Here is a 20,254-nt window from a genome sequence, read left to right as displayed (position 1 = left end):
TAGAGGCAAAAATATACAATGGAAACAAGTCTCTTCAATAAATCGTGCTGGGAAAACTGGACAGCTTCATGTAAAAGGATGAAATTAGAACACCACATACAAAAATAAACACAAAATGGATTAAAGACCTAAAGATTCAATGCAAGGTCAGAAACTCTAAAACTCCTAGAGGAAAACATAGGCAGAACACTTTGACATAAATTGCAGCAATATCTTTTGGATCTATCTCCTAGAGTAATGGAAATAAACCAATGGGACTTAAGTAATTTTTAATATTAAAAATGATTTGAGGAGTTCCTGTCGTGGCGCAGTGGTTAACGAATCCGACTAGGAACCATGAGGTTGCGGGTTCGGTCCTTGCCCTTGCTCAGTGGGTTAACGATCCAGCCAGTGCCTACAGCTCCGACTCGACCCCTGGCCTGGGAACCTCCATATGCCGCGGGAGCGGCCCAAAGAAATAGCAAAAAGACAAAAAAAAAAAAAAAGATGATTTGAAATGTCATTGAATTCAGTTACCACTTAAATGAAGTTTTCTTTGGATAGAAAGGAATTTTGGTGGTTTTGTGTAGTACAATAAAATATTATCAAAATCAGTTAGGTTTCTTGAAAAAAACCTGGAAAGACAACTGTTGATTCCATCTAGTCCTCCCTCTTCACCACCACACTGAAATTGTATTCATTGATGTCACCAAATGCTCCCACTTTTGTTCCTGATGTTACCCTGTAGTTGGCACTGTCAACAAGTCACTTATCTTTGACACTCTTTACTCCCTTTGACTTTTGTGACACTTTGGTCCTGGCTCCCTTCAGCTCCTTTAACACAAGCAGCCTCTGGTCCACTGTTCCTTTACATCTATATCTTCTTGCAAGAACTCACCCACCTGGGGTTCACCTCCTGCAAGGATAGGACTTTGTCTCTAACCTTGACCTCTGAAATTTCAGACTCACATGTCTAACAACCTGCTGAGTAGAGAGACATGCACAGAAACATACTTCTTAGACATGTCAGAGTCAACATGTCCCGAACTGAACTTGTCATCTTCTTCCCCACTAAATCAGCTTCTCTTCTGTATCCTACCCTCAGGTAATGACTTAGTATCCAGGCAGTCTTAAAACCCAAATCTTGGGCCATCCCGATTCCTGTTCGTCATTTACTCTGTCCTGTAGTGTTCCTGTTTCCCCAAAAGACTGAAAATTCTGTTTATTTTTCTCCCCCAAGTTTTCTGGTGTTCTCTCGTTTCCTTTCCCTTCTACAGCAGTGATCTCATTGAGGCTCTTGGTCCTGGGCTCCTGCACTGCCTTTAGTCCTGACATCCATAAATCCCTCACGCTGCAGCCACTGCCATCTACCTACAGTGTGAATCTGACTACACCATGATAGATTTAAAATATTTCCTTGACTAACCACCAAATGGATGCAGTTCATGCTATTTGCACTGCATGCACCTAGGACCTGACTCCCTGCCTGTCTCTTCAACTTCATCCCCTGTTTCTCCCCACCACAACCTTCGCAGAGTACACCTGGCCCTTGCTATTCCCTCCCCCTAGTATGTCCTTTCCATTTTTTCTTCACCCAGCTCACCTTTACTCAGTGTTCTTTGCTTTTTTTTTTCTTTTTTTTAGGGCCGCACTTGTAGCATATGGACATTCCCAGGCTAGGGGTTGAATCACAGCTCCAGCTGCCAGCCTGTGTCACAGCCACAGCAACTCAGGATCAGAGCCATGTCTGCAACCTATACCATAGCTCACAGCAGCACCAGATCCTTAACCTACTGAGCAAAGCCAGGGATGGAACCTCCATCTTCATAGGTACTAGTCAGGTTTGTAACCTGCTGAGCCACAACAGGAACTCCTTTTATTCATTTTCAATAGGTGTGCTTAGTTCCTCTAGAAAACCTCCTGTGAAACTCCAGGTTGGGCCATATGCCCCACCTCTGTGCTATCTTACTACCTTAGATATATATTGATTTTTGTCACTTAGTGTGTCATATTAAAATTACACATTTACATGTTTTACTTACTAGACTATAGCTTCTCAAAAGCAGAAACTCCATCTGCTTCATCTTCAGTTTTCCATGGCATAGCACAAGGATGGGTATATAATAATAGTTCTTGGTCTGAACTGAATTTATGCAACCTAACTTTAATCCTGAATCACGGGGAAACTGTCACCTGCCAGTGGTAGGGTTGTTGGTACCATTTCTTTTCCATATAATTTTTCAGCCTGGATGAGTCCTTACAAGAGCATCTTACAAGTGCTCTGCCTCTTAGGCTGTTGTGGGGATGTCCCTCCTTCCAAAGGAATATCTGAATTCCTAGGAACAACATGATATACCATCCTAGAGTGTCAGGTTCACCTAAAGGTTTTTGGGAAAAGATGTGTTTGGCATTAAGAGAGGCTTCAGCTTATGCCAGGCTGTCCCCAGCCAAGCCTCTGTGTCTTAGGAACACCTGTTCTATGGTGAGTGGTAGCATTTCGAGAAACACTAATCTACAGGTCACTGTATCACACTGTAGCCTACTTCTTATTCTACAGCCTTCCTTATAAAAATAAACAACCCCAGGGAGACCAAAGCATAAACACAATCTCAAAAAACAGCCAGAAGAGAGACTTTTCATCCTGGGTCTGAGTTAGGTCTGAAAAGGTGTCTGCCTGATAGGCAGGGTAGGTTTTCAGAAATTGGTACATAGCTGTGCTTTGTACAAAATATACCAGCTAATAGATAAAGGTGAGGTGGGGGAGGCAGGAAGTCAAGGTCAGAACAGAAGAAAGAGAAGTTTTGGGTCAAAATGGGGACCAAATCAGAGAAAATGGAAGGGAGCAAGGGACAGGGCAGTGAGGCATGGAATGCAAGGAGAGATGAGATCAAAGAGAACTGTGGTTGCAGGTGGGATGGGGGTGGGGTGTCTGCTGATAACCCAAGAAATTATTACGTCTTTAGTAATAATTTCATGGGGCGTTTTCACCCCTGGGGATTCTGCCTGGGGTCCTGAGTTTGAGATCTTCCCCGTCTGTCTTCTTCTTTTTTTTTTTTTTTGTCTTTTTTTGTCTGTTGTTGTTGTTGTTGTTGTTGCTATTTCTTGGGCCGCTCCCGCAGCATATGGAGGTTCCCAGGCTAGGGGTTGAATCGGAGCTGTAGCCACCAGCCTACGCCAGAGCCACAGCAACACGGGATCTGAGCCGCGTCTGCAACCTACACCACAGCTCAGGGCAACGCCGGATCGTTAACCCACTGAGCAAGGGCAGGGACCGAACCCGCAACCTCATGGTTCCTAGTCGGATTCGTTAACCACTGCGCCACGACGGGAACTCCCCCCGTCTGTCTTCTGACAGCTGTTTGACATCAAGTTTGAGAAAGAGGTAGCATCATCCAGGAGGGAGTAGCATAAAGAAGATGCAGAGGAAACGGCAAGGGGACTAGTAGGAAGGGCTCATTAACATGGATAATGTGGTCTACTTAATTCTAGCCACATTTATCCAGTTTCTCTTATATATCAGGCATTGTTCTGGGTGATGAAGGAACAGAGATAAGACTGGGCTCCAGCTTTCAAAGAGTCTGCAGTCATCTTTGAAGGTGCCTGAGAAGGAAGAGCCAACAGTAGAAAATCAGTATCTAATGGCTTCGCCTTCCAGTTAAGGTCTTTGAAAGCTAAACCAGGAACCATTCCTATAACATTTCTGTTATTTGATGCTTTCCCAGCAAAAACAGTGATAAATCTGCCACAAGTTTTTTTCTAGTATCTTTTTTTAAAATTATAGTTGATGTACAGTGTTGTGCCAGTTTCTGCTGTACAGCAGAGTGACCCAGTCATATATATGTGTGTGTGCATCCATCTATCTATCTATCTATCTATCTATCTATCTATCTATCTATCTTATTCTTTTTCTCATACTGTCCTCCATCATGTTTTATCTCAAAAGAGTGGATACAGTTCCCTGTGCCATGCAGTAGGACCTCATTGCTCCTTCATTCTTAACGTAGTAGTTTGCATCTACCAATCCCAAACTCCCTGCCCATCCCACTCCCTCCCCCTTCCCCTTGGCAACCACAAGTCTGTTGACTATGTCTGTGAGTCTGTTTCTGTTCTGTAGGTAGGGTCATTTGTGCCACTTTTTTTTTTTCTTTCTTTTTAGGGCCACACCTGCGGCATATGGCAGTTCTTAGGCTAGGGGTCTAATCAGAGCTGCTGCTGGCAGCCTTCGCCACAGCCACAGCAATGTCAGGCCCGAGCCACATCTGCAGCCTACACCGCAGCTTGCAGCAACACCTGATCCTTAACCCACTGATCAAGGTCAGGGATCGAACCTGAATTTTCTCATGGATACAAGTCGGATTCTTAATCCACTGAGCCACAACAGAAATCCCCATTTGTGCCACATATAAGTGATATCACATGGTATTTTTCTTTCTGACTTCATTTAGTATGAGAATCTCTCATTCCATCCACGTTGCTGCAAATGGCATGCACCCATTTGATTGTCCCATGTTAGGCTGTGCGAGGTTAGGTATGGATTTGGAGTGGGACCTTCAAGGGCAGAAATTCTCTCCCCAAATCTTTCACCAGGACACCCTCTAGAGGTATTAGGAAAATGTTTCCACGATATAATCTCTGAAAGAAAAATGCCAGGCTAATATACTTTTTCATTGTAATTCAATTTTCTCCCAAATGACCTGTTAAGAGAAACACTGGCCTGATATGGAGCTTCTTTCTCCAAAGGCCCTAATTTATTCTTGATAAGCATTTCATTGTTGGTGGATAATGTTTTGCCAATGGTTATTACAAAACTATTAGGTGTACATGTGTTCACAGGACCTTCTTTACGCTAGGATCTCAGTGCTTTTTATTTTTTAGTGGAAAAGAGCTGTCTTTCTGGAAGCCTTCTGATTTTCTCCCATGATGCAGAGGGGCACAGAGGCCCCAGGTTCTTCAAAGCCGGCAGAGTGAAGAACAAGTTCTGACTTTTGAACCCTAGAATACCACTTCCCCACCTCAAAACAAGAACCTCTCCTCTTAAACAAATCACATAATAAATCAGTCTAAGTTATTAATGGCCTTTTCTCAAACAAAAATAAATGTTTTTTTTTTTCCTTGTCTTTTTAGGGCTGCACCTGTAGCATATAGAAATTCCCAGGCTAGGGGTCAAATTGGAGCTGTAGCTGCTGGCCTATAGCAACACGTGATCCAAGCTGCATCTGTGACCTACACTATAGCTCACAGCAATGCCAGATCCTTAACCCACTAAGCAAGGCCAGGGATCGAATCTGCGTCCTCATGGATACTAGTTGGGTTTGTTACTGCTGAGCCACAATGGGAACTGCTAAATGGCTTTCTAATGAGAAACTGATTTACTAGAAAGCTGCTAGAGACATATGATAAGTCATCAAAAATGCCTGCTTGCCTAATTACCCTGTAAGAAGGCCTGCCCGCCTATAAGCCACACTCACAAATTGTGTTAGCACACTGTTCTTGAACATGGACTTATGAATACAACTTCCACTATGAAAGGCAGAACCAAAAAGAACAGAAAAGGGGACTTGGAAAATAAACACAACCATTGCAGGCAGCTGAATAAAATTTTTAAGATGTAGACAAGATAACAGTGTTAATATTCTCAGAAATATGAGGTCTATCTAGCATCCATGAAATAAGAACAGGGTACCATAAAGATTTTTTGGAGGAAGGTGCCCCTGACCCCTGCCCAAATTAAAGCCCTTGGAAATTAAAACTATGATGGTAGAAATGCTAAAATTTAATGGACAAAAAAATAAAAAAAAATTTAATGGAAAGGTTGGAAGATTTATCAGAACTCAGTAACAAGAGATATTTTAAAAAAAAGACAATTAGATCAAGAGATTCAACGTCTAATTAATGTAAGTTTCAGAAGATAGAATGATGGGAATTATGTAACAGAAGAAAATGCCCAGACCTGAAGAATATGATTTTTAGATCGATAGAGTCTTTAAAGTACCTAGAACAAGGACCACACTAAACCAACAAACAACCCCTCCCAACATTAGCTAACAACTTTATGAAATACCAGAACATGAAGAATAAAGAAAACCCTACAAAATTCTAGAGATTAAAACAAACATAAGGGATCAGCTTCTCAACAGCACTATGAGAAGGTCAAAGAAAATGCTTTCAAAATTGTGAGAGGAAATCATTTCCAATTCATATCCTGTACCCAGTCAAACCATCGGTCAAGTGTGAAGGAGAAAATAAATGTGCAAGGTCTCAAAAAGCAATCAGGTCTTGTGGGACCTGAATCTTACCCACTTTAAGAAAAAGTCATTAAATTACAAAGTTGGGTGTGAAAGTGAATATTTATTTACCTCGAGGAAAGAAATCACCCCGAACTGGAGTCATGGAGGTTCGGGGCCCTTTCTTTTAAAATCTCTTTATAAAACTGACGAAAAAAAATGCCTCTTGATGGCAACCTGGCTCTTTGTCCCCCCTTGACAACTTGTAGCAGCTTGCAAGGCTCACAGTGGCCCCATGACTTTATCAGCTCCAGGATGAATCTGCCTCTGCCCCTGCCTCCGTGTGCCCTTTCTCAGGAGGCTGTGCACCAGTAAAACTGAGGAATGAGAAGGCATGGAGTCCTAGGAACAGGAATCCAGGGCAATTCACAGAGTGCCAATGAGGGAGCTCGCAGTGTACAAGGGATTCAGAGAATAACCAGTTCCAGAGAATGGGAGGCTGGCTGAGCAGGGATGTTTCCAAGAAAAAAAAAAAAAAATCAAACTGGCCACTTACTTGATTTTTATTAACTCTACTGAGAGGAATTTTTCCGTCCTGTCAAAGGTTAAGTAATAATCGGTAATGAGTACTCAAAAAACTAAGCAAATAAGATGTGGCAAGGATGAACTCCAGGGGATAGAAAAAGATTGTACAAGAAAGGTGGTGTAGAATTCCCATCTGTGGAAATGAATCTGACTAGCCTCCATGTGGACTCGGTTTCCATTCCTGGCCTTGCTCAGTGGATTAAGGAGCTGGTGTTGCCGTGAGCTGTGGTGTAGTCATAGACATGGCTTGGATCTGGCATTGCTACAGCTCCGATTCGACCCCTAGCCTGGAAACCTCCATATGCCTCGGGTGTGGCCCTAAAAAGGCAAAAAAAAAAAAAAAAAAAAAAAGGCAGCATAAAAATCATGGTTTATCACATGGCTCAGTTGTGAATAATATTTGCATAGTCATAATGTAAACACTAAACATTACTGTATCAAAACATATTAGGATATAACTGTACGGGGACCTTGAATAAAGGGAAGTGAGTGTAAGGTGGAATAATGAGGGTATAAAAAAGAGCTTTATCCTCATCCTCCAAGGTAGGGATGTCACTAGATATTATCTAGAACTAGGGAAAGAAGAGAAATGGCCAATATTTGCATGATATTTGGGAATATGATGGTAAACATGAGGAAAACATAGCCAAAACATTGAAAGTAGTTGCCTCGGGGAGGCAGCTCAGTACGGACTCAGTAAAAAACTTGTAGCACTTAACGGCTTTTAAGATTACACCCTTATGTTGACCAAAATAGAAAATTAAAAAAGAAAGTGGTAGGAATTCCCTGGTGGCCTAGCATTTAAGGACCCAGCATTGTCACTGCTGTTGCTTGGGGTGTGGCTGTGGCATGGGTTTGATTCCTGGCCTGGGAACTTCCACATGCCATGGGCATGCCGCCCCTTCCCCCCAAAAAAGAGAGGGAAAGTAATAGCCTTAAAGGAATGGGATGGAAAGCTGTTGGAAAATAAGACGAAGGAGCCTCTGATAAACTACCCCACGTTCAGTGATGTTCAACTTGTAGTCCTTTGACTACCTACATTCAAATTACCTGCGGTGCTTGTTTACAATTCAGATTTATGGACTCATCCCAGACCTAAATAATCAGCATATCTCTGGGTAGGACTTGGAATTGCTAATTTCAAAAAGTTCCCTTAGACCCACTGCACTATCTATTGCTTTTTAGTAAACCAAACAACAAAAAATAAATAAAATGAAGAACAATAACAGATGTAGAAACAGTCAGTGGCCCATAAAACACACCATGGCAGACAATGCTGGCTGCTTAGCCGGGATCCAGTCTCCCCTGCTTCCTTATCAACAGAATCCCTATTTTGTTGTATTGGCAACAAGTCCAACAAAAAACACTAGGTTTTCTCAGGCTCCTTCCCATTAGGAGTGGTTATGTAACACAGTTGTTATACCAGTGAGATGTAAGGGGTCTATTGGGTGGAGCTTCCAGGAAAGAGCTTAAGATTATAAAAAAAGGGACAGACGCAGCTGGTTCATGCCTTCTGCCCTTCTTTCTGTTAAGCACAGAAGAGGCGCCTGTCCTTCATTGAGGACGAAAGTGGGCTAAGGATGGTGGTGCGGGAGGACAGAAGGAGCCTGTCTCAGTCCTGCCTTTTGCACCTCCAGATATCTGGTTATCTGAGAAGAACAAAATTCCTTACTTATGAAGCCCCCGTAGTAGGGTCTTCTATGACTAGTAGTTGAGTGAAGTCCTAAAGACACCTCAATCTTGTTCAAATGTTTGTTTGATATGCCATATACTGAGCACATATTTTGGAGTGCTTTTCTGGGCCCTGTCCTAGGAATAATGCAATAGGCCAGACAAGGCTCTTTCCCTCATGGAATAAGGAATACAGTTAGACGAATCTATAGGTATTTGAGTCCAGGATTCAGAGAGGATGTGGTTTGCTGTCACACCCTAACGCAATAGAGTTAACTGAAATAAACCACTCGATTTCTGTATGTAGGAAATCCTTAGGGGACCACATGCCAAGAAGAGCAATAATCTGGATGTTGGGAGACCTAGGTTTTAGCTGTCATTCATTGGCAAAGTGCATTTGGGGAAGCCACATGGGGCGTTTGCTTAATCTTTCCCAAATTTACTTTTCTCCTCTGAAACACAAGAAGTTGGGGCTTCATAATCGTTAGGCTATCCTCAGCTCTAAAACATGTCGTGGTTATATTGAGCAAAGATGGCCACGAAACATACTAAACAAGAGTGTTTATAAATGTAGACTCTGTAAGAGTTCAAGTCAGAGAATATATTAAATTACAACTCCCCACTCCCAATTAAACAAACAAAGGGGAAAAAACACACTGGAGGGAGCTGTGGTATTAGAGAAGTTCTGGTTTGAGACCTGGCTCTGCCAGGTAACAGTTGAGTAACCCAGGGCCAGGTACTGTGTCTCCATGTCTTAATTTCCTCATTTGTGAAATAGGGCTATTAACTCTGACTTCACGGTGCTGTTTATAGAGGAGATTGCCTGGTGCCTTGTAAAGACCCATTATGATTTGATACCAGCAAGATATTGATAATGGCTTAGAAACCGAAATCCTGCCAAGGGAATACAAACGTGTGCTTTAATGTCTTCAGTTTAATTCTTCATCACACAAGGCTGATAGATCTTTTGAGCTTCCTTCTTCCCGTCATATACATTGTGACCCATTTTATTTTCGTGCAAGAAAACGGACCAGAGAAACCAAACCAGCTAAAACTGAAATCATCTCTATTTGTTTCCAGTGAAGGTTGCGGGAGAGGGCTGGCTGGTTAAAAGCGAAGCTGGGTTCAGCTGAAGTGTGGGAATTACATCCCTTACCTGTGACCTCTCATTGTCCATATTAGTATTGTATATAATTTAATCCATTGTAAATAGTCTAGTTTTTGCCTGATAACCTTATAAGGAATGAGTGTAGATTGGAAATTTGTCTACACATGCAGCCATTAGTTGATGACGCAGTAGTGACTTCCATTCTCTTAGCCACAGTTATAAAAAGTTTTGCAATAACAGGGACTTCGGTTATGGGAGTGGCTTTACATATGGTAAAACTGCCCTTATCCATTTTCAACAAGCATGTGCGTTTGAGGAAAAGAGATAATCCTTTGATTATCACTAACGTGGGTAACATCCATACTTTGACCCATTCAGCATGGCAGCCAAAGTTAATATGAAGGTGGTGGGGAGATAAAAAAGCAGAAGTCTTTCTTTCCCTTTTATCCCTTTTTCCCCTCAGCCCTTGCCAAATCCTGGCAACCTAAAAGTGCCATTGGCTAAGTTTAGGCAATACACATAACCAAGGATATATTGGGGAAGACACCACATAAAGATTCAGCAGCTTCACCTAATCCATCATAACCAACATCCCTCAAAAGGGTCGGGGAGAATGCACAGAATATAAGGGAAAATGAAGAGTATGAGATGAGCAAGTGGTGGCACTGTTTCCACCTCCCATGGAAGAAGTGAAAGAAGATCAAAAGCCTTTAAAAAGAAAATTGAATGTTTGCCTCCTGTAATACCAGAACAGATAATGCATAATCAGAAATAATGCCCTTTTCTCTGCTTGTGTCAGGTGCTCTCCCCTTGTAAAACCAAGGGGCCATATTCAATAAAGCCTCCATATCAGTGCCATATCTTTTCCAGAAACTCTAGGGACAGAGGGCATCTACTTCGTATTAAGCAGAGGAACTCAGTCTTGAAGAGCTCAGTCCGAGCATGGTCAGCCCCTTATCTCTCAGTGTGTTATGAGTCTCCCCTCTAGTGTTCAACCGGGCACAAAACCCAGATTATATTGAACGTATTGTACATCTGGTTAAAAAAAACAAACACAAGTTTCCTTTAACAAAAAGTCACACTACCTATTAAAATGAATATAAAAATACAGGTAAAATTCTTTTGCCACTTTATGAGCCAAGCAGAGCGGAAGGTGGGGCATCAGGGCAATCAGTCAGGGATGTGAGGAAAATGGCAGATGCTAAGGGCCGTGGCGGAAAAGAATGTGAGGGAAGTGGTCCCTTATGTGACTTTCAGACTGGCTAAAATTTTTAAATACTTTATTTTACAAAGCGAAAAGTTCCTTTTGCTGAACCCCCAAATCCTTCTTACAGCTAGGGCTGGCCCCTATCTCCAGAGGTTATGTCCCTCTGGACCCAGAGAGAGACACTTCCAACTAACTTCAAGTTCCAGGTAAACCTCTCCCACCATGGCTAAACCAACCCCTTTGCCCCTGACATCCCTTTCTTCCCACAGGCCAGTTCCTGGAAGCTAAATAATGGCTCAGGGGGCGTTTTCGGTCAATCGCCTCTTACTATTAGATGCCAGGCTTCCTGGCCTTAGGAAAGGATTTGGTGCCTCAGTGGATTGGCGGGGTTCTGGCTGTCACCGCAGGGATTTCCCATCCTCGGGGCCTGCCACTTGGACGTTCCTCTCACTAGACCACACGGTCGCCCTGACTGGCCGGGATCGCGGCAATATTCCCCCCAGGGCCGCCGGCGATCGGACACAGGTGCGCGGACACGGTGGGAGCCGAGAAGCGCGCCGCTCCCATCCCTGGGCCTCCAGCGCCCCTAGCCCCTGCCCAGCCGAGCCCCTTCCCCAGCCGAGCCCCTCCGCGTCAGAACCCCTTCGGTCCAACCCACTGCCCGCAGCCGGCGTCTTACCTGCGCCGCCGAGAGCCTCCAGCCGTCCGTCTGCTGCCGCGTTGAGTGCAGAGTGGAGCCGCCACCCGCCCAGACTCCACCAGCCGGTCCTCCCCACCCTTTCCTGCCCCTCCCCGCACCTGCTTGTGCTGGGCCTCCCTTCTCAAAGCTCGTCCTGCCCTGCACTCTCCGGACCCTCCCACCAAGGTGATCCTTGGTTCCAGACACTCCCTAAAGTGTGTGCTCCAACAGGGGCTGGTTTCTGGACACCTAGGGCGGGCTGTGACCAACCTTGACCTCCTATGATGTAACGCAATCACAAACCTGGGAGGTGACAGCGCAGGCTGTCACAAGGAAGACTGTTTACCAAGCCAAGCAGTCATGGTGAACAGGGCAGCAAGCTAGTCCCCTTCCAGCAAAGGAAGGCTCTGGAGTTATATCCTGGACCAGAATCTAGTTTTCAAGTTTAAGATTGGTGGCATATGAATTCATTCATTCATTCAACAAACAGTCACAGTCTCTAGGTGCTGAAAACAGAGCTGCAAAAGAGAGAAAGTCCCTGCCTTGAAGGAGCTGCTTCCAGGAGGGAATGCATGCCTTTCTTTGTAGTGTCTTGTGGTTTCCAGGCTCTGGTTCCCAAGTTAAGCCTAGTTGTATAGTGTCCCACCGTATCTGTTGCTGATAATACCTTGTAGAACTTAAAAGAATGCAAGAGCAATGGCTCCATCTTGGACCCATGGATTAGAATCTAGGGGAGGAGCCCTGGCAGGGGTTCCTGTCAAAAACTTCTCAGGTGACCAGAGGAAGTCAGAGCCGGGAGCGGAGTCTCTGGATCTTTAAGATGCCTTCCAGCTTAATCCATTGTTGCAAGCACTGGAAACCAGGAAGCCTTCATGGGAGAGATGCTGTATTTAGGTTTTAGAGAAAGGCAAAAGATATACTCTAGCAGAGTGGAAAGGGGATAAGATCCCAAGGGCAGCTTCTTTTGATCACATGGCTTTTCTTTAAAGTCAGAGGCAAAGGAAGGTATTTTAGAGGATGAGGCATAAACCTGAGCAAAATTTTCTTCTATAAACAGAGTACATGAGGCCTGGTGGAAGGAGATAATGGAAGAGACGATGCTATCAGTGAAAGGGCTAATTGAGCCACACCCTTGAGATGGACACTGTGCCGGAGCAGGAGCTGGACAGTACCTCTGTAATTTCCCATCCGCTTGGGAAACTGACTTAATCATTAGGCTTCCTTCTGGCACTTGCCCACACCCGTTGTTTGCAAAATGGATGGTAAGGTGGAGTCTAGGATGCCCGTTACCCTGGGAATCTGTTCCTGTCACCAGGCCCCTTCTGTGGTCAGGCTTTCTCTTTGGTAATGGGGGTAATGGTTTCGTTTCCTCTAAGGCTATGATGATGAAACAAATGCGTGACCTTTTAGCTGTAGTTCCAAGTGGATAGAGATGCTTCTTGACATTGAAAACCCTGAACAAAGAAAATTACCTCTGCTTCAAAGGGTAATATCCAAGTGCCAGGAAAACCAGTTTTGACAAAATAAGTTTGATCATCTTTAACTATGGTATCTGTGGAAACACCATAAATCAAAGAGTTATTTAAATTACTAATGTATGAGCAACTAAAAATGAAGACACTAAGATCAACTAACAATTATTATAAAGCTATTTCAGCATAAAAATGGAACAGTTAGCATTTAGAAACATCAATTGCAGTTTGCTTAAATCAACACAAGAATGGCATTCTAATTCGATTGGAAATGGTTTACTTTATAAATATTGCTGACATAATTGACTCTTCTCTTGGAAGAGCTTATTGTAGAGTTGCTCACTATCCCATCTCCCCTTGGCCATCATGGTGCCACCTGGGCACAAGGCCACCCAGCATGGACACACTTCTCCAGCATCTCCTTTAAGGTAGGATGGGTTACGTGACTAAATTCAGAACAGCAAGCTAGGAGTGGAACTGGAAGTAGCAACTTCCAGGGTGGAGTCCTGAAAGGAAGGGCTTGTGCCTGTCTTCTCCCCTCCCCTCTCCTGCTGGCTGGAATGTGGATGTGGCAGTGAGTCATCTGGGGCCATGGAAATGAGTGGAGGAATAAGATGATAAAAGGAGGCTGGGTTACTTGGGCAGACTCACACAGTAGTCTCTCTACCAGTCCTGGAACGCCCAATGCCAGACTGAGATGTGAGGAGAAATAAAATTATATTTTGTGCAAGTCACAGCTAGGGGAGGTTTAAGGGTTTTGGTTTTTTTTTGTTTGTTTGTTTGTTTTGCTTTTGCTTTTCGGGGCCTAGCGCGTGGCATGTGGAGGTTCCCAGGCTAGGGGTTGAATCAGAGCTGTAGCTGCCGGCCTATGCCACAGCCACAGCAACACCAGGTCCAAGCCACATCTGCGACCTACACCACAGCTCACAGCAATGCTGGATCCTAAACCTACTGAGTGAGGCCAGAGATCGAACCTGCGTCCTCATGGATACTAGTCAAATTCATTTCTGTTGAGCCACAATGGGAACTCTTGTTTACTGCTTCTAACAGAGTGTGTGTGTGTGTGTGTGTGTGTGTGTGTGTGTGTGTGTCTGTAATAGGGTTTTCTACACATAAGATCATGTCGTCAGTAAATAGAGATCATTTTAGTTCTTCCTTTCTAACTTGGATGCTTTTTATTTTTTTTCCTTGCCTAATTGCTCTGGCTATAACTTCTAATACTATGTTGAATATAATTGGAAAAACTGAGCATTCTTGTCTAGTTCCTATTTTTCGAGGAAAAGCTTTTTGTCCTTTACCACTGAGTATCTTATAAGCTGTGGGTTTTTCATTTATGGGTTTTATTGTGTTGAGGTAGTCGCTATTCCTTGTTTATTGACTATTATTTTCATGAAGAGGTGTGAATTGTCTCAAATGCTTTTTCTGATTGATTGAGGTGATCATATAGTTTTTCCCCCTTATCATTCTTTTAATGTAGTGTATTACATGAATTGATTTTCTTATGTTGAACTCTCCTCGCATTCCAGGAATAAATTCTAATTGGTCATGGTGTATAATCCTTTTGATATGCCGTTGAATTATGTTTGTTAGTGTTTCATTAAGGATTTTTGCATCCATATTCATAAAGAATATTGGTCTGTAGTTTTCTTTTCTTGTGTTTTTATTGACTTCAATACCAAGGCAATGCTGGCCTCATAGAATGAGATTGAAAATGTTCCTTTCTCTTCAGTGTCTTGGAAGGGTTTGAGATGAATCGGTGTCAGTTCTTTAAAAGTTTGGTGAAATTAACCTGTGAATTTTTAGGCCCAGGGCATTTGTCGGGAGGATTTTGATTACTGATTTAATCTCTTTACTACTTACAGATCTGTTCAGATTTTCTCTTTCATTATGATTCATTTCTGGTAGATTGTGTGTTTCTGGGAATTTGTTCATTTCATCAGGGTTATCTGATTTGCCGACATATGATTGTTCATAGTACATTTGTTCTCTTATAATCCTCTTTATTTCTATAGACTTGGTAGTAATGCCCCTACTTATATTTCATATTTTAGTAATTTGAGTCTTCTCTCTTTTTTAGTCAATTTAATTTCTCAACTTTGTTAATCTTTTTAAAAGTCAGCTTTTGGTTTCATTGATTTTTCTCTATTGTTTTTCTGTTCTTGATTTTATCTTTGCTATAACTTTTATTTATTTCCTTTCTTCTGCTACCATTTGATTTAGTTTTTTTTTCTTTCTCTAGTTGCTTGAGTTGTAAAGGTAGATTGTTAATTTAATATTTTCCTTGATTTTAGTGTAAGTGTTCAGAGCTATAAAATTTTCTCTTATTGGGATGCTTTTGTTGCATCCCATAGATTTTAGTATGTTATATTTTCATTTTTGTCATCTCTAAGTATTTTTATTTTTTAATTAATTTTTTTAACATTTTAAAAATTATAGTTGAGTTACAGTGTTGTGCCAATTTTTGCTGTACAGTAAAGTGACCCAGTCATACATACATACACATTCTTTTTTTTTTTTTTTTTTTTTGCCTTTTTAGGACCACACCCACAGCATGTGGAAGTTCACAGGCTAAGGATCGAATCGGAGCTACAACTGCAGACCTACACCACAGCCACAGCAATGCTGGATCCTTGCGGCATCTGCAGCCTACACCACAGCTCATGGCAGCACTGGATCTTTTAACCCACTGAGAGAGGCCAGGGGATCAAATCCAAGTCCTTATGGATACTAGATGGGTTTGTTGCCACTGAGCCACAATGGGAACTCCACATTACTTTTTTTATATTGTCTTCCAGGAGATTGGATATAGTTCCCTGTGGTATACAGCAGGACCGCATTGCTTATCCATTCTAAATGTAATAGTTTTGCATTTACTAACCCCAGACTCCCAGTCCACTCCAGTCCTTCCCTTGGTAACCACAAGTTTGTTCTGTATGTCTGGGAGTCTCTTTCAAAAATACGGAATGTTTCACGAATTTGCATATCATCCTTGTGCAGAGGCCAGACTAATCTCTGTATTGTTCCAATTTCAGTATATGTGCTGCTCATCTCTAAGTATTTTAAAATTTCCATTACAATTTCTTCTTTGATCCATGGCATCTTTAAGTATCTATTGTTTAATTTGCCACAAATTTGTGTATTTTCAGATTTCCCTTCGGTTATTGATTTCTAACTTCATTCTGTTATGGTCAGAGGGGATACTTTGTATAATATCTGTCTTTTAAAAATCTATCAATATTTGATTTGTGGCCTCATGTATGATCTCTCCTAGAGAATGTCCCATGTGTACTTGAGAAGAATTTGTATTCTACTGTTGTCGGGTGGAGTGTTCTGTATATGTCTCTTAGATCTAGTTTTCTTTTGGTTTGTTTCACAATATAGTGATCATACTACATATACACACAAGTGGTGTGTGTGGTGTGTGTGTGTGTATGTGTGTGTATGTTACATGTATGAACATAAAGGAAAGTATGGAAAGCTACCTTGGTTATCTCGTGGAAATAACACCAGACGAGAGGGAGGGGTGAGATTATTAACTCCATTTCAGAAGTGTGTTCCTAGCCAAAGTGCTAGTGAAACTGAGGGACTCTAGATTGGGTTGTATATGCTGACTATCTTAATCATGGCCTTAGGACCAAATGAATAGTGAGGACTAGTTTTTTCCACTAATTCTCTACACAGAGCCCTTGCAAAAATTGTGATTTGCCACTACCTGGAAGAAGGCTCCGTGATGAACTGGACTTAGGAGGATCTGAGTGGCTCTAGTGAACACTAGACACTTCTGGTGCAACATTGGAGAATCCTTTTAACCCCATCTCCTTTTTCAATTGTGGCTGTGGTGACAGTTCATGCAAACTTTGACAGGCTTTGTGCAGATCAGAGAGTGCTTCCCTGGCTGCTTGTGCTTTATGACTTGTGACTCCTCTGAAGCTCACAGGCTTACCTTGGCAGGAACCTGCTGAGTGGTCATGCATGTGCAACTAGGAATTTGGAGGGAATAAGGACCCATGAGGCCACTTTTCATGAATGGGGAATAGTAGCCAATACATAAATGCTTCTCTTCTGACCCATGGGGAGATAGTTCTGATTATAGGTCAAAAGTCTCAAAAAAGTATCAATCAGAAAAAAACTCTGGAGTTCCCATCGTGGCTCAGTGGTTAACAAATCCGACTAGGAACCATGAGGTTGTGGGTTCGATCCCTGGCCTCACTCAGTGGGTTAAGGATCTGACGTTGCCATGAGCTGTGGTTTAGGTCGCAGACGCAGCTCGGATCTGGTGTTGCTGTGGCTGTGGCATAGGCCAGCGGCTACAGCTCTGATCAGACCCCTAGCCTGGGAATCTCCACATGCCATGGGTGCGGCCCTAGAAAAGACAAAAAGACAAAAAAAAAAAAAAAAAGAAAAAGAAAAATCTCTGGTGGTCAACTTTTCCCCTCTTCCTCATGACATTCCCTCCATCTTTCACTCCTGCTCTCTGGAATCACCTTCCCAGATACCTGCACACAGACTTTTTTCTCAGGCTCTGACTTGGGGAAACTTATGTAAAGACAGGAGCTTTTTAAAAAGGAAACAGGAGCCAGCTTAAAGGAACACTCTAAAGATGGGACAGTGTGAAAAGCCAGTAGAATGATAACCGTATAGAGGACATATTGACTATGTTAAAAACTGATAATTTATAGTGATATTCAAAAGAGAAAGATAAGAGAGTTCTCTAGTGGACTAGTGGTTAAGGATCTGGCATTGTCACTTCTGTGGCCCAGTTAACTTCCACATGCTGCAGGCATGGCCAAAAAAGGAGAAAGATAAAACTGTTGAGTGTAACACAGCAAGCGTGTCAGTGGCCAGTCCCAGGGAGGTCTACAACTAAATGGAGGAGAGCAAAGCCCATCACAGCACCAGCCACCAGGAGTCCAGGTCAAGACATTCTGCCCACTGGTCTTGGTCAGAGTCGCCAAGGAAAACAACACAGCATGTTGCCCTGGGTGGGACATGGCTGTGCTCACCTAGAGAAGAGACAGAACAGGATCAGCTCCAGGAGTGTGCTGGTCTTCTATAGCCAGCAGGTCCTCCTCCATCCCTGCTAGGCATCATAGTGCAATTGGTCATCAAGTGCCCCTCCCATGCTGGAGCAGAAGAACCCTGACTCCTCACTGGTGGGTCCTGAGATACTGAAAGCTGGGGGCGTGCCTGAGGATGGTCGATGCATGCACCTAAGCGGAACAGAGGCACACATACTGATCTGAATAAGAGGAAGATATTCCCACGCAAGGCTGGCACAGCTGTTCAGGCTCTCAGTCTCTTGGTAAGAAGTGTCCAGTAATAAAGGTATTAAAATCCTAACCACCAATGCCTAAAGGGTAAAGAAGTGTGGATGAAACAAGACTGTTGAATCTGGGTACAACCGTCTCATACCACTGATGGTGTTTCAAGTCTGCCTCTCATTTTATGTGTTTATTAGAGGTAAGCTTCATGCACAGGTTCTAGGTGGCTCTGAACCTGCACTGAGTGTGTCACTCTGGTTGGAACCATTAATGGGGGTGTTGGGATCCCTGACCACTCATGGACTATTGGACTCTGGGGGAAAAGGCTCCAAATATGCAGGTGGAACATCCAGCAACACTGCTACTCTCCTCCCTGCTGCTGCTGCCACCATGCAGATCTTCTCCAGTGTGTTGCCACTCCTGCACCAGTGGGTGTTCCGAGGGAGCAAGATGGGCAGAGATTAGTTTTCCTTACCCTCGTCCCCTTCCCTGTGGTGGGAGGCATTCTTGTTTATGACTAAGGGTGCTGGCTGTCCAGGGACAGCACCCAGGCTGTCTGTCCAAGTCCTGAGTCTACTATCTCCACAACATCCATTGTCTTTGCTGCTTGACCCAGAAGCTTTCAACCTTGATCATCCAGTCTAGGAAGGCGGTCGTGTTCTGCACAATCTTGGGCATGCCCACCCAAGTGGAAAGATCAGGTGCCTTTGGTACTACTAGAGGGACCCTGGCACCCTGGTGTTCCTGGTAACTCTTCTCCTGGAAGCATCACCCCCACGTTAGAGTCAGGGGGCTTTGTCCAAGGTATTCTGGTGGCTGGAACTGCAAGCCACTTAGGAGATATGCTCTAAGGGGTCTACTGAGATTGGGACTTCACAGGCACTGCCTAATCAGGGGGTTTCCCTGGTCCACCTCTACCCCCACCAAGTTTGGTATTTCCCAAGATGCACTGCAATGCCGAGTTTCCCCTTGAGCTATAGTGCAGTGTTTAGTGTCCCTACTGCCCTAGTCAGGCAGGGGTACAACCTGACTATGAGCAGGTCATCGTGATACCCTTTTTGAGTTGCTGTTTGAGTTGGCCGTTCTTCATGGCTCCGTTGACCAGTGGGTGATGGGGCACATGGAAAGTCTATTATATTTTGGAAAGTTGTACCCATTGCTGTTGCTTGGGCAATGAAAGCTGTTCCTTTGTCAGAGTGAAGTCCCATGGGGGCATCCACAAACACGACATAAGTTTTTTTCAAGGGCAGCTGTGGGAGTCTGGCGTCCACGTGTTGGACTGGCATGGCAATACCATATGGCATTCCTGAGGAAGAGTCAACAGCAGTGAGACACCTTTGGTGCCCAGAGCTGGGGGACAGGGGTCTGATGTCAGTCTGCTAGACTCAAGCGGGTGCTAGTCCTTGGTTAATGTGCTCCAGTTCTCCTCTTTGGATTCCCTCTGGGTTGCTTGGTCCCTTCTGGTAAGCTGGCTATTTGTTCAAGGAGGCTCCTTGGGGTTGTGGCAGGGCCTGATATTGGAACCGTGTCCATTTAAAAATCGAGATCTTTTCAGTCTGTCCAGTTTGATTGGTGGGGTTGGTAAGCATGTGAGTAGAAAGAGAGGGCACTTCAAGGGCATTGCCCATGTGGTGCTTTGACTATAAGATGCTCAGCATCCACAGGTGCCCGAAAGAAGCAAGGAGTTGCTCTTCCAAAGGCATGTGTGTGGTGGCTGCCTCAGGCAACTTAGGGGTCTCAAGACCAAGAGGCCAGCACACCCTAGAGGCAGTTTTGTTTTACCACCCCCACCCTCCAACCCATTCTGACTAGCACGTGTGGAGGTTGTGCACACCCGTGGTCCATTGTGCTGATAGGCTCCAAAGGTCCCAAAGGCAATGGCTGGGCCATGGCTTATTGAACTGCTTCCAGGTGTCATTGAAAGGGCTTCGTTGAAAATTGGTGACCTTGGAGTTCCTGTTTGGTGTAGCGGAAACACATCTGACTAGTATCCATGAGGATGCAGGTTTGATCCCTGGCCTCAATCAGTAGGTTGAGGATCCAGCATTGCCATGAGTTGTGATGTAGG

At 43.7% G+C, this 20,254-nt stretch overlaps 1 protein-coding gene across 2 annotated transcripts in view; it reads right to left on the bottom strand.

Moving 5' to 3' along the window:
* TMEM45B (transmembrane protein 45B) overlaps nucleotides 1–11,669 on the bottom strand; it is a 29,462-nt gene extending 17,793 nt beyond the window's left edge. Inside the window, exon 1 of one of the 2 annotated variants that reach the window (XM_021063152.1) lies at nucleotides 11,454–11,669. The gene's annotated coding sequence lies outside the window, so the exon portion shown is untranslated. The remainder of the gene's footprint in view (nucleotides 1–11,453) is intronic. The other variant, XM_021063155.1, reaches the window with a different exon arrangement.

This window comes from Sus scrofa, chromosome 9 (assembly GCF_000003025.6).
Source record: "Sus scrofa isolate TJ Tabasco breed Duroc chromosome 9, Sscrofa11.1, whole genome shotgun sequence".
NCBI classification, from domain to species: Eukaryota; Metazoa; Chordata; class Mammalia; order Artiodactyla; family Suidae; genus Sus; species Sus scrofa.
This window is presented reverse-complemented; position numbering and strand designations above follow the sequence as displayed.